The following is a 20,630-nucleotide window of genomic DNA, read 5'->3' as shown; positions in this document are numbered from 1 at the left end:
GTTCGGTGTGAGCCAACACACCACATCTTCCTATATCTATTGTAGTATTTGTTTTAAGAAAGATAACTCCAATTTATAATTTAACTGCATAACGATAGACTCCATTACTGTAAACATGTATATTGTTTTGATTTTTGTGTTTGAGGTATATAATATGCAAGGTTCCTGATACAGTCACCGTAACTATCACCGTGGTTTGTGCGCATGCGCAAGAAACGCCTACTGAATTTCCTACTTTCATTTTTGAAAAATCTTCTATTTGGAGATAGATTTGTACGCATCTATTTACATTTTATCTGCGAAAGAAAATACACTTGCTCAGTTGCTGAAATGGCTCTCTTTCTCGTCCTTAAGAGCACACATAACTTCTAAAACGAAAAAAAACCATGTGAAAGGTATGAAAAATAATGCATTGTAACAATGAAAACATACATCATCTTTAAATGCAAAATAACATTTTAAAGGAAAGGAGGCTTCACCCCCCCCCCCCCCCCCCCCCTTTTTCCTTTTCTAACTACAAAATGTGATCTGGTTCAAAAGAGCCGGACAATTAATACTTTTCATGTGCTAGTGTCAGGTCAGTGTTCATAGGAGGTGGCCGAAATGATTTCTTGGGGAGTCCAGAAAGTTTTAAAAAGATTGTTATGGATCGTGCATGTATGAGGGGAATAGGACCTTTATCGGGACACCAGGATTGGGTGTTTTTAGCTTCAGGATTTTGGGATTGACTATTTAGGTATCCAGGAATTCTATTTTTGAATATCTGGATGTAGGGATATAAATTTATTTAAATAAGGGATCTCGGGATTTCATGTTTTTAAGCCCAGGATTTTGGGATCATGACCCCTCCTACCCCCAGTCATGCACATGTATGAGGGTGATACTTGTAATCCCCTGGGAATCTTGGTACCCCTGTCTTCACTAATAACCGTTAAAAAAAATTGCCAAATGACAATAGACAATATAGACAATGGACAATATTTTTATTATGACATTTATAACAGTAATTTTTGATCCTTGACGATAAAAAAGTACACATTCCTTTAGGCCATATTAAAATCAATTGTTTTTGACACAGTCAAGAGTGGATAAATATAGTATTGCACAAGATTTGGAGGTTAAATATATTTCTCTGTCTTTTCATGTCGTCACAATGGGAATTTCAGATGAAAGCATGAAAATTTTACGTCATAATCAAAAATTGACTAATGAACAACTACAATGTAAGATCAAACTAACCACACCTAGATTAAATGAAAATAATCAACAGGTTGGGAATGCGATATATCGAGTTAAAAAATATTTATAATAAAAACAATATTTATAATAAAAAAATATTTATTTTTTATCACCAATGTAAACATACATGATATATATTACCATTGTATATATCTATCACCACTGTATATATCTATCATCCTACTGTTTTTATATCTCTCACCAATCTATATATCTATCACCTCACTTTATTTATCACTACACTATATCACCAATATATTAAAATCCCCACACTAAATATATCTATCACCACACTATATATTTATCACCACTCTATAAATCTATCAATCCACTGTATATATTTATCACCATTCTGCATTAATCACCACTTTATACAACACTTTATATATCTATCACCATGCTATCTATTTATCACCATTCTGTATTAATCGCCACTTTGTACAACACTCCCGTATATATCTATCACCACACTATATGTTTATCACCACTCTATAAATCTATTAACACACTGTATATATCCAAAACCACTGTATATATTTATCACCATTCTGTATTTATCACCACTTTGTACAATACTGTATATATATCTAACACCAAAGGTGTTTAATTCAGATCTTTCTATATATATTTTCCATTATTTATCACAATATATATCTATCACCATCTACAATATCTATCACTTTATCTCTCTATCACCATACTTTATATATATATACCACTTCAGATATAGATATCCACTATATATCTATGTCTTTACTATACATCTATCACCTCACTTAATCTATCACTACACTTTTGTATCATCAACATATTTATCCATCACCACTTTATATTAATATCACCATACTGAATATATATTAATATACATGTATTACCACTTTTTAAATCTATTACTGCTTTATAATTCAATCAACACACTGTATATAACTAAAAGCATTATATATAACTATCACTGTTCTGTATAAATACCAATTTGTACAATACTGTATATATTATCACCAAAAGATGTTTATATTGTATCTCTCTGAATACCTTTTACACCATACTATAGTCATTAACTGCCTCCCTTTATATGTCTATGGCCTCACTGTTTATATTTATCGCCTCACTAGATTTCTTTTAGGTAGCTTCACATTTTTATCCCCACACTTCATATATCCATCACCTAACATTATACACCAATCAGTGAATCACCTCACATTTTTCTCTTTCACCACACTATATATATATACATCACCACTCTTTATAAAGCTGTCACCACACTTTATGTATCTATCACCACACGTTATATCTACCACCACACTATATACATCTATCACCACATTATCACCACACTATATACATCTATCACAACACTATATACATCTATCACCACACTTTATATATCTATCACCTAACTTTATACATCTTTCACTTAACTGATCATATATCACCACACTTTATGTATCTATCACTACACTATACATCTATCATCTAACTGATCATGTGTCACCACACTTTATGTATCTATAACCACACTTTATACATCTATCACCCTACTTATCATATGTTACAACACTTTATATATCTATCACCACACTTTATATATCTATCACCTCACTATATACATCTATCACCTAACTGATCATATGTCACTACACTTTATGTGTCTATCACCACACTTTAAATATCTATCACCTAACTCATCATATGTCACAAAACTTTATGTATCTATCACCACACTTTATGTATCTATTACCACACTATATACATCTATAACCTAACTGATCATATGTCACAACACTTTATGTTTCTATCACCACACTTAATGTATCTATCACCACACTTTATGTATCCATCACCACACTTTATGTATCTAACACCTATCTGATCATATGTCACAACACTTGATATATCTATCATCACACTTTATATTTCTATCACCACACTTTTTATATCTTTCACCTCACTATATACATTTATCACCTAACTGGTCTTATGTCACCACACCTCATATATCTACCACCTCACCTTATTTATCTATCACATCACACTTTTACCTATCATCTCTTTTTATATTTATATCAACATATTGAATATATCTATCACCTCTCTTTATATATATATATATATATACAACTCGTCTAAACATCAACCCAACAATGTTAGATCTGTAAATTTGCTTTCGCAAATTTTTGGTTCTTCCCTCGCCGGGATTCGAACCCATGCTACTGTGATATCGTGACACCAAATCGCCTGCACTGCAGCCGTCCCGCTAGACCACACGACCACCTGGGCTCTCAAAAAAAGAGCTTTCGGTGGCCAATTTAGCTGATCATTAATTTATATATATATATATATATACAACCTGCTAAACATCAACCCAACAATGTTAGATCTGTAAATTTGCTTTCGCAAATTTTTTGTTCTTCCCTTGTCGGGATTCATGCTACTGAGATATCGTGACACCAAAATGGCCTGCACTGCAGCCAGTCCCGCTAGACCACACGACCACCTGGGCTTCACAAAAATAAAGCTTTCGGTGGCCGTGTGTTACCTTTCCTCGTCAGTTTTAATCTAGCAGCGTACTACAATACATGAATATATATATATAAATCGCCACACTAATAATCTATTACTTCTTTATACTTCTATCAATACATTTTTTTATATTTATCACCATTCTGTATAAAATCACGACTTTATACAATGTTATACATATTTACCATAGAAGATGTTTATATTTTTATTTATTACAACTGTATGTTTATATCTATGACCTCACTGTATATATAGACTATCAGCTCTCTAAATATATATCACCATATTGATAAATATAAATCACCTCAATAGAAATCTATATCACCTTACTATATATCATCTCAGTACTAAATTTATCTATCACCACACTATTTATCTATCATTACACTTTTTATTCTATCACCAAACTGAATACATCTACATTGTTCAAATCTATCACCACATGTTACATTTCTATCACCACACTTTCTTTATCCATCACCACACTCCCAATAGCTATCATTACTATATGTATTTCTATCACCACATACTGTATATCTATTTTCACACTATTCACACTATGCAATTATCACCACAATCTAAAAAATAAATTTGTCTTTCCTTGTACTATATAGATCTATTACATATTTTTTTTTATATATTAAAGATTCGTATATCCATATGTTAAAAAGTAAAAAAACAGCTTTAATATATGTTAACAAGTAAGAATGACCTTTATATAACAGTTTGTTGATATGGTAGAATGTCTTTTGATTTACTGAATTTGTAATGTTATTTTTTATATGAATTTTTCCAGATTGCTATTCTACAATGGACCTTGATAAATTCTGATGGAAAGGAAGTAATACAAAGGTACACATCAAGAAGAAAACTGCTTCTCATTTTGATTATTCATTTTAATCATGCACAACTTGCCAGAATATTCATCATATTTGGAAGAAGAAGAAGCTATGTCATGAAAAAACTGCTTCAAATACAGTTGGTGTATCTAGAGGAAAGAAATGGATTGATTCAGGTTTTTTTTATTAGCTACCAAGTATCCTGATTATATTGGATATCCCCACACTATATATATCAACAACCACACTGTATATATATAACAACACTAATAGTACATATAACTACACTTAACATGTATATCATTCAACAAACAATTGATATGTGTCACCCCTATATATCCATCACCACTTTGTTAATATGTCTACCACTTCATTGGTTAAACCAATCACCACACTGTTTATATTTGTCACCACACAGTATATATGTATACCTCCACTTTGTTTATATATCATAAGCTATATATAATTGCTATTCTGTATATTCTTCACCGCACTATATTAAAAAATTACAATATATATTCGTCTAAACATCAACCCCACAATGTTATATCTGTAAATTTGCTATATATATATATGTCCTCACTTATCACCACTCTATATCTATGTATCACCACTTTATCATATTTATATTTATAAATTACCACACTATATATCTTTCACCACCTCATCTTGTTATATATAATTAAACCCTTAAAAGTAAACAAAACAGTAATGAAGTAATTATTTATAAATATTTTGGTTAACCTTCATCAGTATGATCATAATGTAAAATGAATCACATCAATCTTCTTTGATTAGATTATAACAATTTTTGAAATTTATACAATAAAACAGTTAATACTGTATAACTAAGTTGTAAAACTTGTACAATACTAAAATTTAACTTAGGTTAAATAGCTTCTTAATTTTTTTAAATTTTAAAACGGTAGAGAAATTCCAACAAATTCTGCTTTTCCATTGATATATGTTTGTATAAGCTTGTAAACCTATAATGACTTCATGTAGGAATTATTATTTATATTTTGATTTTTCTTACAGAGATACAAAACACGATTTTAAAAGGACAAAGATGTAATGGGTGAAAATGGAAGAAAAGAAAAAGGTATATTTAATTTCAAATAAAATAACAAGTATGATTTAATGATTTATAACAAAGAAGCACTCAGCAATTCTGTTTATAGTGATGGTGAAGGGTTTGTTAGAAAATAATTATTAGGAAAACTGCTACAGCATATCACACAATATTTATATCAATGACTTTTCTACATTCTTGTAATCATGCACATGTATTATGTAAATAAAAATAGGAATATGGTATAATAAATGTTGGTCAAACATCCTTATTGAATACATGTATATCCTTTAGTAACAAATTTATAAAGTGATTATTTTAACACATGAAATTTCATTTTTATCATACCACACACTGCATATCTATTGCTACAGTCTCTATATCTATTACCATACTCTCAATATCTATCACTTCAGTCTGTTACTTTATTCAGCCTTTTAAACTTTTTTGGATTCGAGCGTCACTGATGAGTCTTTTGTAGATGAAACATGTGTCTGGCATATATACAAAATTTAGTCCTGGTATCTATGATGAATGTATTTGTAAATTACCACATTATAAACACCTATCACCTTACTATCAGCTCATGGTATATATCAATCACCACACTCTATAATTATCATCATACTGTCTTTATCTACCCCTACAGTCTCTATGTGTATCACTACATTATATATACCTATCACCTCACATATCAACCACCACTCCCTATATCTATACCTATACTCTCTATAGCTATCCCAACTGTCTCTTTGTATGTCACCACATAATATACAATTATCACCTCAATTAATGTATCAATCATCACACTCTCTATATATATACTTATCTATACCTATACTCTCTATATCTATCCCAAAAGTCTCTATGTATATCTCCTTATTGCCTCACCTATCAACTTAATTAAGATACCTTTAACCTCACATTATACATCAATCACCACACTCTATAACAATCATCATACTCTCTATATATATCCCCACAGTATCTATATATACCACCACATTATATACACCTATTACTTACTTTAAATACCCATCATCTTGCCTTATGTATCAATCACCTCACACAATATATTTTATAATCTCACTGTTTATATGTAAACCTCTATTGATATATCTTTGACGTGACTATATATGTAACTCAACAAATAGTACATCTAACACATTTCTTTATATATCTGTAACCTTACTTGATACATTTATCACCTCACTTTATATATTTAGCACTTCACTATAGCTATATATATTAATGTCCTAACTCTCTCTCTCTATATATATATATATATATCTCACCTCATTTTATATATCTATCCAATAACTTTATGTATTTATCACCTAACTTTATGCATTTATCACTTTATACATCTGTCACCACACTGTATATCTGTCAACACACTTTGTATCTATCAAAACACTTTATATATCTATCACCACACTTTACAGATCTATCACCACACCTTATATATCTATCATCACACTTTATATATCTATCACCTCACTATAGCTATATACATCTATCATCTAACTGATCATATGTCACCACAATTTATGTATCTATCACTTCATGTTATGTATCTATCACCACACTATATACATCTATCATCACCTTTTATAAATCTATCACCACACTTTATATATCTATAACCATAATTTATATATCTATCACCTATCTTTATATATCTATCACCTAACTTTATACATCTTTCATTTAACTGATCATATATCACCACACTTTATGTATCTATCACCTCACTATACATCTATCACCTAACTGATCATGTGTCACCACACTTTATGTATCTATAACCACACTTTATACATCTATCACCCAAATAATCATAATTCACAACACTTTATGTATCTATCACCACACTTTGTATATCTATCACCTCACTTTATACTTCTATCACCTTACTAATCATATGTCACCACACTTTATGTATCTATTACCATACTTTATATATATATCACCACACTTTATTTATCTATCACCACACTTTATATATCTATCACCTAACTCATCATATGTATCCAAACTTTATGTATCTATTACCTCACTTTATATATCTATCACCTATCTGATCATATGTCACCACACTTTATGTATCTATCACCACACTTTATATATCTATCACATAACTAATCATATGTCACCACACTTTATGTATCTATCACCACACTTTATATATCTATCACCACACTTTATATATCTATCACCACACTTAATATATCTATCACCACACTTTACATATCTATCACCATAATTTATATATCTATCACCACACTTTTATATTTCTATAACCTAACTTTATACATCTTTCACAAAACTGATCATATATCACCACACTTTATGTATCTATCACCTATCTTTATATATCTATCACCTAACTTTATACATCTTTCATTTAACTGATCATATATCACCACACTTTATGTATCTATCACCTCACTATACATCTATCACCTAACTGATCATGTGTCACCACACTTTATGTATCTATAACCACACTTTATACATCTATCACCCAAATAATCATAGTTCACAACACTTTATGTATCTATCACCACACTTTGTATATCTATCACCTCACTTTATACTTCTATCACCTTACTAATCATATGTCACAACACTTTATGTATCTATTACCATATTTTATATATATATCACCACACTTTATTTATCTATCACCACACTTTATATATCTATCACCTAACTCATCATATGTATCCAAACTTTATGTATCTATTACCTCACTTTATATATCTATCACCTATCTGATCATATGTCACCACACTTTATGTATCTATCACCACACTTTATATATCTATCACATAACTAATCATATGTCACCACACTTTATGTATCTAACACCACACTTTATATATCTATCACCACACTTTATATATCTATCACCACACTTAATATATCTATCACTACACTTTACATATCTATCACCATAATTTATATATCTATCACCACACTTTTATATTTCTATAACCTAACTTTATACATCTTTCACAAAACTGATCATATATCACCACACTTTATGTATCTATCACCTATCTTTATATATCTATCACCTAACTTTATACATCTTTCATTTAACTGATCATATATCACCACACTTTATGTATCTATCACCTCACTATACATCTATCACCTAACTGATCATGTGTCACCACACTTTATGTATCTATAACCACACTTTATACATCTATCACCCAAATAATCATAATTCACAACACTTTATGTATCTATCACCACACTTTGTATATCTATCACCTCACTTTATACTTCTATCACCTTACTAATCATATGTCACCACACTTTATGTATCTATTACCATACTTTATATATATATCACCACACTTTATTTATCTATCACCACACTTTATATATCTATTACCTAACTCATCATATGTATCCAAACTTTATGTATCTATTACCTCACTTTATATATCTATCACCTATCTGATCATATGTCACCACACTTTATGTATCTATCACCACACTTTATATATCTATCAAATAACTAATCATATGTCACCACACTTTATGTATCTATCACCACACTTTATATATCTATCACCACACTTTATATATCTATCACCACACTTAATATATCTATCACCACACTTAACATATCTATCACCATAATTTATATATCTATCACCACACTTTTATATTTCTATAACCTAACTTTATACATCTTTCACAAAACTGATCATATATCACCACACTTTATGTATCTATCACCTATCTTTATATATCTATCACCTTACTTTATACATCTTTCATTTAACTGATCATATATCACCACACTTTATGTATCTATCACCTCACTATACATCTATCACCTAACTGATCATGTGTCACCACACTTTATGTATCTATAACCACACTTTATACATCTATCACCCAAATAATCATAATTCACAACATTTATGTATCTATCACCACACTTTGTATATCTATCACCTCACTTTATACTTCTATCACCTTACTAATCATATGTCACCACACTTTATGTATCTATTACCATACTTTATATATATATCACCACACTTTATTTATCTATCACCACACTTTATATATCTATCATCTAACTCATCATATGTATCCAAACTTTATGTATCTATTACATCACTTTATATATCTATCACCTATCTGATCATATGTCACCACACTTTATGTATCTATCACCACACTTTTTATATATCTATCACATAACTAATCATATATCACCACACTTTATGTATCTATCACCACACTTTATATATCTATCACCACACTTTATATATCTATCACCACACTTAATATATCTATCACCACACTTTACATATCTATCACCATAATTTATATATCTATCACCACACTTTTATATTTCTATAACCTTACTTTATACATCTTTCACAAAACTGATCATATATCACCACACTTTATGTATCTATAACCACACTTTATACATCTATCACCCTACTATTCATATGTCACAACACTTTATGTATCTATCACCACACTTTGTATATCTGTCACCTCACTATATACTTCTATCACCTAACTAATCATATGTTACCACACTTTATGTATCTATCACCTAACTCATCATATGTCACATCACTTTATGTATCTATTACCACACTTTGTATATATATAACCTCACTTTATACTTCTATCACCTAACTGATCATATGTCACCACACTTTATGTATCTATTACCACACTTTATACATCTATTACCTAACTAATCATATGTCACCACACTTTATGTTTCTATCACCACACTTTATACATCTTAACCCTACTATTCATATGTCACAACACTTTTTGTATCTACTCCCTTAATTATATATCTATCACCACACTTTATATATCTATCACCACACTTAATACATCTATCACCTCACTATATACATCTATTACCCTACTATTCATATGTCACAACACTTTATGTATCTATAACCTCACTTTATCTATCTATCACCTCACTATATACATCTATAACTTAACTAATCATATGTCACCACACTTTATGTATCTATTACCACACTTTCTATATCTATCACCTATCTGATCATATGTCACAACACTTTATATATCTATCACTACACTCTACATATCTATCACCACACTTTATACATCTATCACCTCACTATATACATCTATTACCCTACTATTCATATGTCACAACACTTTATGTATCTATCACCACACTATATATATTTATCAACTAATTATATACATCTATCATTTAACTGATCATATGTCACCACAATTTATGTATCTATCACTTCATGTTATGTATCTATCACCACACTATATACATCTATCATCACCTTTTATAATCTATCACCACACTTCATATATCTATAACCACAATTTATTTATCTATCACCTATCTTTATATATCTATAACCACAATTTATATATCTATCACCTATCTTTATATATCTATCACCTAACTTTATACATCTTTCATTTAACTGATCATATATCACCACACTTTATGTATCTATCACCTCACTATACATCTATCACCTAACTGATCATGTGTCACCACACTTTATGTATCTATGACCACACTTTATACATCTATCACCCAAATAATCATAATTCACAACACTTTATGTATCTATCACCACACTTTGTATATCTATCCCCTCACTATATACTTCTATCACCTTACTAATCATATGTCACCACACTTTATGTATCTATTACCACACTTTATATATCTATCACCACACTTTATTTATCTATCACCTAACTCATCATATGTATCCAAACTTTATGTATCTATTACCTCACTTTATATATCTATCACCTATCTGATCATATGTCACCACACTTTATGTATCTATCACCACACTTTATATATCTATCACATAACTAATCATATGTCACCACACTTTATGTATCTATCACCACACTTTGTATATCTATCACCTCACTTTATACTTCTATAACCTAACTGATCATATGTCACCACACTTTATGTATCTATTACCACACTTTATACATCTATTACCTAACTAATCATATGTCACCACACTTTATGTTTCTATCACCTCACTTTATATATCTATCACCACACTATATACATCTTAACCCTACTATTCATATGTCACAACACTTTTTGTACCTACTCCTTTACTTTATATATCTATTACCACACTTTATATATCTATCACCACACTTTATACATCTATTACCCTACTATTCATATGTTACAACACTTTATGTATCTATCACCTCACTTTATATATCTATCACCTCACTATATACATCTATAACCTAACTAATCATATGTCACCACACTTTATGTATCTATTACCACACTTTATATATCTATCACCTATCTGATCATATGTCACAACACTTTATATATCTATCACTACACTATACTTTTATCACCTAACTAATCATATGTCACCACACTTTACATATCTATCACCACACTTTATATATCTATCACCACACTTTATACATCTATCACCTCACTATATACATCTATTACCCTACTATTCATATGTCACAACACTTTATGTATCTATCACCACACTTTATATATTTATCAACTCATTATAGACATCTATCATCTAACTGATCATATGTCACCACAATTTATGTATCTATCACTTCATGTTATGTATCTATCACCACACTATATACATCTATCATCACCTTTTATAAATCTATCACCACACTTTACATATATATAACCACAATTTATATATCTATCACCTATCTTTATATATCTATAACCACAATTTATATATCTATCACCTATCTTTATATATCTATCACCTAACTTTATACATCTTTCATTTAACTGATCATATATCACCACACTTTATGTATCTATCATCTCACTATACATCTATAACCTAACTGATCATGTGTCACCACACTTTATGTATCTATAACCACACTTTATACATCTATCACCCAAATAATCATAATTCACAACACTTTATGTATCTATCACCACACTTTGTATATCTATCACCTCACTATATACTTCTATCGCCTTACTTATCATATGTCACCACACTTTATGTATCTATTACCACACTTTATATATCTATCACCACACTTTATTTATCTATCACCTAACTCATCATATGTATCCAAACTTTATGTATCTATTACCTCACTTTATATATCTATCACATATCTGATCATATGTCACCACACTTTATGTATCTATCACCACACTTTATATATCTATCACCTAATTAATCATATGTTACCACACTTTATGTATCTATCACCACACTTTATATATCTATCATCACACTTTATATATCTATCACCACACTTTATATATCTATCACCTCAATATATACATTTATCATCTAACTGATCATATGTCACCACACTTTATGTATCTATCACAACACTTTATGTATCTATCACCACACTTAATATATCTATCACCACACTTTACATATCTATCACCACAATTTATATATCTATTACCACACTTTTATATTTCTATCACCTAACTTTATACATCTTTCACAAAACTGATCATATATCACCACACTTTATGTATCTATTACCACACTTTATACATCTATTACCACACTTTATATATCTATCCCCACACTTTATATATCTATCAACTCATTATATACATCTATTACCTAACTGGTCATATGTCACCACACTTTATGTTTCTATCACCACACTTTATGTATCTATCACCACACTTTCTATATCTAACACATATCTGATCATATGTCACAACACTATGTATATCATAACAGTTTCCATGTATATCTCCGCATTATACAGAAGCTACGCCTTTACTTTATATATCTATCATCACACTTTATATATCTATCAACACACTTTATATATCTTTCACCTCACTATACATCTATCACCTAACTGGTCATAACTATAATTTAAAACCAACCTTTATATATATATATTACCTCACTTTATATATCAATGTCCTCATTTTATTGATGTATCACCCTATTGCTAATATCTTATTGGCCTGACTGTCAATATTTTTCTTCTTTCTCACTTTATATATGTAGTCCCTCCTCATATGAATCTGTCAACTCTCTGAAAATATCTTGATGACATCATTGTAAATGTTCTTTCCACCAGACACTTATCTAATGACCAAACTATTTATATCTATTAGCTCACTATTTATCTATAACCAAACTATTTATTTCCCTATTCTTACTATATATCTATTATCTCACTTGTTACATTTATCATCTCACTTTATATATTTATCACTTCACTATAAGCTATGACCTCACTATATATATGTACATACATATCAATCACATCACTTTATTCATCTATCACCTCACTTTAAACATGTATCACCTCACTTTAAAGATGTATCACTGCACTTTATGTATCTATCACCTCACTCTATATATCTATCACCTCAATTTGTATATCTATCTCCTCATTTTATATAAGTTAGACCTCATTTCATATATCTATCACCTTATTTAATATATCTATCACCACACTGTACATACATTACTACATTTTATATCTCTATCACCTAACTTTATACATATATCACCACACTGTGTATCTGTCACCACAATTTTTATATCTCTCACCTTAATTTATGTCCTCATTTAATATAGGTATGACCTCCCTGAAAATATCTTATTGACCTCACTGTTGATTTTTTTTCATCACATTTTATATATATTTTTTTATATATGTATCCCCTGCACATATGTATCTATTAACTCACTACACTGTTTAAATCAAACACAACACCATTGATATATGTCACCACACAGTATGTATATATATATCATCCTTTTGTTTATATATCATCACATTGTATATATCATACAACTGTTCTGTGTATCCTTCACGTTATGTTTATACACATAACCCAACTATAACTAAGTCAACACTTATCACCAATCTGTATCTATTTATCACCATCTTATCATATTTATAGTAACACAACGATTACATCTATCATCATTCTTTTTCTGTTTTTCACTAGACGATATACTATTGTGGTATCTTCTATAAGTGAGAGAAATGGACTGGTCATTGTATAATTTACAGTGGAAGATTATATGCAGATATGCAATGTCCACTGAGATATGTTTGTATAAGATTGTACACTTATCATGTAGCAATTATAAAATTGATTATTTATATTTGTGTTCTTCTGACAGAAATACCAAACAAGATTTTCCAGGGATTTACAGGTCATTGGTGAAAATTGAAGAAAAGATAAATGGAATAACAAAAATAGTTAAATGATATACAACCAAGCAGCACTCAGCAATAGTGATGATGGTAAAGTATTTTTTTTATAAAAAATGATACTCAATAACAGATAAATAGTGTGGTGGTTGATAGTTTACTCCATTGCTGCAGTCGCTGTATTCATCACCACACTCTCCATATCTATCTCAACAGTCTCAATAGCTATCCCCATACTATGAGTATATATCACTACAATCTTCATAACTATGCCAACAGTCATTATGTATATCATAACAGTTTCCATGTATATCTCCCCATTATACAGAAGCTACCCCCTTACTTTATTTATCAATCACCTCACTTTATATATCAATCACCACACTCTCTATATCTATCCTCATACTGTCTATATACACCCCAAATGTCTTTCTGTATATCTCCACTTAATAAACACCTATCACCTTACTTTATTTATCAATCACCTCATTTTATAAATCAATCACCTCACCTTATTTATCAATCACCTCACTTTTATATCAATCACCTCACTTTATATATCAATCGCCACACTCTCTATGTCTATCCTCATACTATCCTCATACTGTCTATATACACCCCAAATGTCTTTCTGTATATCTCCACTTAATAAACACCTATCACCTTACTTTATTTATCAATCACCTCATTTTATAAATCAATCACCTCACTTTATAAATCAATCACCACACACACTCTCTATATCTATCCCCCACTCTCTATATTTGCCCCAAAAGTCTGTATATATCCACAAAATAAACACCTATCACCTTACTTTATTTATCAATCACCTCACTTTATATATATTAATCACCACACTCTTTAATATATCCCCATAATCTCTATATCTACCCCTTAAGTCTGTCTGTATATCTCCACAAATTAACCACCTATCACCTCACCTTATTTATCAATCACCTCACTTTTATATCAATCACCTCACTTTATATATCAATCACCACACTCTTTATAATTATCCCCATACTCTCTATATCCACCCTGAATGTCTTTTTGTATATCTCCACTTAATAAAAGCCTATCACCTTACTTTATTTATCAATCACCTCATTTTATAAATCAATCACCTCACTTTATAAATCAATCACCACACACACTCTCTATATATATCCCCAACTCTCTATATTTGCCCCAAAAGTCTGTATATTTCCACAAAATAAACACCTATCACCTTAGTTTATTTATCAATCACCTCACTTTATATATCAATCACCACACTCTTTAATCTATCCCCATAATCTCTATATCTACCCCTTAAGTCTGTCTGTATATCTCAACAAATTAACCACCTATCACCTCACCTTATTTATCAATCACCTCACTTTTATATCAATCACCTCACTTTATATATCAATCACCACACTCTTTATAATTATCCCCATACTCTCTATATCCACCCCGAATGTCTTTTTGTATATCTCCACTTAATAAAAGCCTATCACCTTACTTTATTTATCAATCACCTCATTTTATAAATCAATCACCTCACTTTATAAATCAATCACCACACACACTCTCTATATATATCCCCAACTCTCTATATTTGCCCCAAAAGTCTGTATATTTCCACAAAATAAACACCTATCACCTTACTTTATTTATCAATCACCTCACTTTATATATCAATCACCACACTCTTTAATCTATCCCCATTATCTCTATATCTACCCCTTAAGTCTGTCTGTATATCTCCACAAATTAACCACCTATCACCTCACCTTATTTATCAATCACCTCACTTTTATATCAATCACCTCACTTTATATATCAATCACCACACTCTTTATAATTATCCCCATACTCTCTATATCCACCCCGAATGTCTTTTTGTATATCTCCACTTAATAAAAGCCTATCACCTTACTTTATTTATCAATCACCTCATTTTATAAATCAATCACCTCACTTTATAAATCAATCACCACACACACTCTCTATATATATCCCCAACTCTCTATATTTGCCCCAAAAGTCTGTATATTTCCACAAAATAAACACCTATCACCTTACTTTATTTATCAATCACCTCACTTTATATATCAATCACCACACTCTTTAATCTATCCCCATAATCTCTATATCCACCCAGAATGTCTTTTTGTATATCTCCACTTAATAAAAGCCTATCACCTTACTTTATTTATCAATCACCTCATTTTATAAATCAATCACCTCACTTTATAAATCAATCACCACACACACTCTCTATATCTATCCCCAACTCTCTATATTTGCCCCAAAAGTCTGTATATTTCCACAAAATAAACACCTATCACCTTACTTTATTTATCAATCACCTCACTTTATATCTCAATCACCACACTCTCTATAATTATCCCCATCATCTCTGTGTCCATCACCACATTCTCTATGTCACTCACCACGCACTCTTTATCTATGCCCATACTCTAGATATCTTTTCCCCACAGTCTCTATGTGTATGACCACATTGTAAACACCTATCACCTTACCTTATTTATCCATCACCTCACTTTATATATCAATCACCACACAATATCTATATCTATCCTTATACTCTCCATTTCTATCCCAACAGTCTCTATGTTTATGACCACATTATAAAGACCTATCACATTACTTTACATACTTTCACCTACCATAAATTATCAATGACCACACACTCTCTATATCTACCCCAAAAGTCTCTATGTAAATCTCCACATATTAAACACCTATCACCTTACTTTATTATTCAATCACCATACTTTATATATCAATCACCACACCCTCTCTATATATATCCCCATACTCTCGATATCTACCTCAAACTTCTCTATGTATATCTGCACATAATAAACACATATCACCTTACTTTATTTATCAATCACCTCACTTCATATATCAATCACCACACACTTTCTATATCTATCCCCATACTCTCAACATCTCTCCCCACAGTCTCCATGTTTATGACCACATCATAAACACATATCACCTTACTTTTTTTTACCAATCACCTCACTTTATATATCAATCACCACACACATTCTATATCTATGCCCATGCTATCCATATCTATCAACACAGTACCTTTATTTATGTCCACATTATAAACACATATCACCTTACTTTACATACTTTCACCTCACATGAATTATCAATGACCACACACTCTCTATATCTATCCCAATTAACCCTATATCTACCCCAAAATTCTCTATGTACATCTCCACACAATATACCCTATCACCTTACTAAAAAAATCAATCACCTCATTTTATATGTCTCACCTCACTCAAAATATCTATCACCTTACTCTTTAGATTTTCACCTCAATTGATATATTATGTCTATCACACCACTGGGTATATCTCTCAAAGCCCTGTTAATACCAATTTGAAAGTGGATTAGCATGAAACAATCCTGGTTGAAATGAAATAATTTAAAAGAAATGTTTTTAAAGAATAACTGCTTCAACATATTATGCAATATTATATGTAAATATCATGTTAGGTGTCTTTTCAATAAAAGCAGCAAATATGGTATACTAACTGTCTGTCAATGATTCTAACATTCATGATGAGTAAACCTAATAAATATATTGTTTCGGTGTTATTGTACATTGTCGACATAATACATCTGCTGGCACACACATAATGTATATACCACCACATATTATGTATCTACTGCCACACATAATATATAATTATGACCACATATAATATATCTACTGCCACACATAATCAATAACCACACTGTATAAATCTGTCCTCACAGTCTGTATATCTATCACCACACTATGTTTGTCTATCACCACACTATTGTCTCTCACCACTCTATGTTTATCTATCACCACACTATGTTTGTCTATCACAACACTTTTTCTTTTAATCATCACAGTTGTAAATCAAAGGAAAGTAATTACCCAAGAAAAAAATGATTTGAACTTTTCATTTAAATGATTGGTCTCACACATGAATTGAATTTCTGCATTATAAGTTTTACATTTTGATACTATCTTGGGATTCTGCCATTGCAATGGTGAAACATCCTATTTGTCCTTAGATATAAAGTAAATAACAACTGTTTGAAGCTTTTAAATTTTGTATTGTTTTGGAATAATCATTTGGTCAACTGAACCATATTGTTATTTTTTAGGTTAAACAAGATTTAGTGCCTACCACACAGTTAAGAAAGCATGACAGACAAGAATGTCTACAGAACAGAGGAGACTATTTTTACTGCACTTAGATTTGTGTTTTAGTTATATTCAATTAGTATTAAAGAGCTATGTACAATAAATCATGTTATATTATGTTCTTAGATACTTTATGTCATTTTTCCTTCTCATGCTTGGGGTTCTTTGCCAACATGGGATACTCCTAGTAAAGTGAAAAATGCATATCTTTTTTTAACCTTTTTTCTAACATGTGTATCTGTAACAACTAGAAATTTCGGAAGCAGTTTTAATATGCCTTTATACTTGATTACCTTTAAACTGAATGTAGCTCCTAGTTAAGGTAGTGTTTATAATTCATTTTATAGGGGAGTCATAATCAGTGCCAAACAATTATTATTGATGGAGTTATTCCCCTTGGATATATAAATCATATGAAAAATTGCATGGAAAGCTTTTTCAAATCTACATCATTCATAGGATTGCTACGAAATTCATATTGAAGGTTTATCTTAGCAATAATTGGGGTTAGTTTGAAATTCATTTCAATTAATCCACTATTTCTCCATGAGTAATGTCCTTGGAAATGTAAATTATACAGGAAATTGCCTTACACATGTTTTATATCAAATGCACTTTTGGCAATTACAGAATGATTTTACACCAGACTAAACTGGATTGATTTTAACCTACTCACTTTCTGAATGTGTTGACCCCAAGTTTTCTACACTAATGACATGGCTGGTTTTCTCCTTTGAACTAAATTATACAATATGGTATGTGTTTTGCCATTTTTGAAAGTCTCCATTGGATAGTTATCTTCTTGATAATCATACCACATTTCAAGTGTTTAATTTTTAAGCATGTGTGAAACAATTTTAAGTTGAAAGATTTCTTCTAGATTTTCTTCATGTATTAGAATAACACATGATATGGGTATTCTTCCATGACACAAAATAAGAACATTCACAGCAAAAAGAATATGCTTCATTTGTATGAAGTAAAATAACAAAATTACAGAGCTCCTAGGAAAAGCAGAAACAGAAAGTTCCTGATCAAATGGCAAAATCAAATGATAAAATACATCAAATGAATAAACAGCAACTGTTATATTCCTGACTTTGTACCTGCATTCTTAAATGCAAAAAATGGTGGATTTAACCTGGCTTTATAGCGCTTGTATGACTGTCACATCAAATTCCATTTATGTATAACGATGTTTGAAAAAAAAACCAGACATATTTGGTATACCACCTGTCTTTTTACTGAAAGGGTACAGACATTTTCTGATGTAGAAACAGGTGGCTTTAACCTGGTTTTATAGCTAGCTTAACCTCTCAGGTGTATAAAATTCCATTATATTGACAACAATGTGTAAACAAACTTACATAAAAGGTGGGTCGTTAATCCACTTAAACCTATATGTATTGCATGTGTTCTTAATGAATTGTCTAATTGTTAGGTACGTTAGTGTGTTTTGTCTGTGGTTCTCCTCACAGTCTGAATGTATTGTCTGTGGTTCTTAAAAGTAATCTGAATGTAAATA

At 30.4% G+C, this 20,630-nt stretch overlaps 1 long non-coding RNA gene across 1 annotated transcript; it reads left to right on the top strand.

The window, feature by feature from the left end:
- Positions 1 to 271: 271 nt before the first annotated feature.
- On the top strand, positions 272 to 19,198 carry LOC134686895 (uncharacterized). Its single transcript, XR_010101688.1, has 5 exons — positions 272 to 395; positions 4,556 to 4,774; positions 5,637 to 5,700; positions 14,859 to 14,982; positions 19,066 to 19,198. It is a non-coding gene; the product is annotated as an uncharacterized LOC134686895 (long non-coding RNA).
- The last annotated feature ends 1,432 nt before the right edge of the window (positions 19,199 to 20,630 follow it).

The sequence above is a fragment of the Mytilus trossulus genome, chromosome 10, assembly GCF_036588685.1.
Source record: "Mytilus trossulus isolate FHL-02 chromosome 10, PNRI_Mtr1.1.1.hap1, whole genome shotgun sequence".
Taxonomy (NCBI): domain Eukaryota; kingdom Metazoa; phylum Mollusca; class Bivalvia; order Mytilida; family Mytilidae; genus Mytilus; species Mytilus trossulus.
Note: the sequence above shows the minus strand (reverse complement) of the source record. Positions and strands in the feature narration are given on the sequence as shown.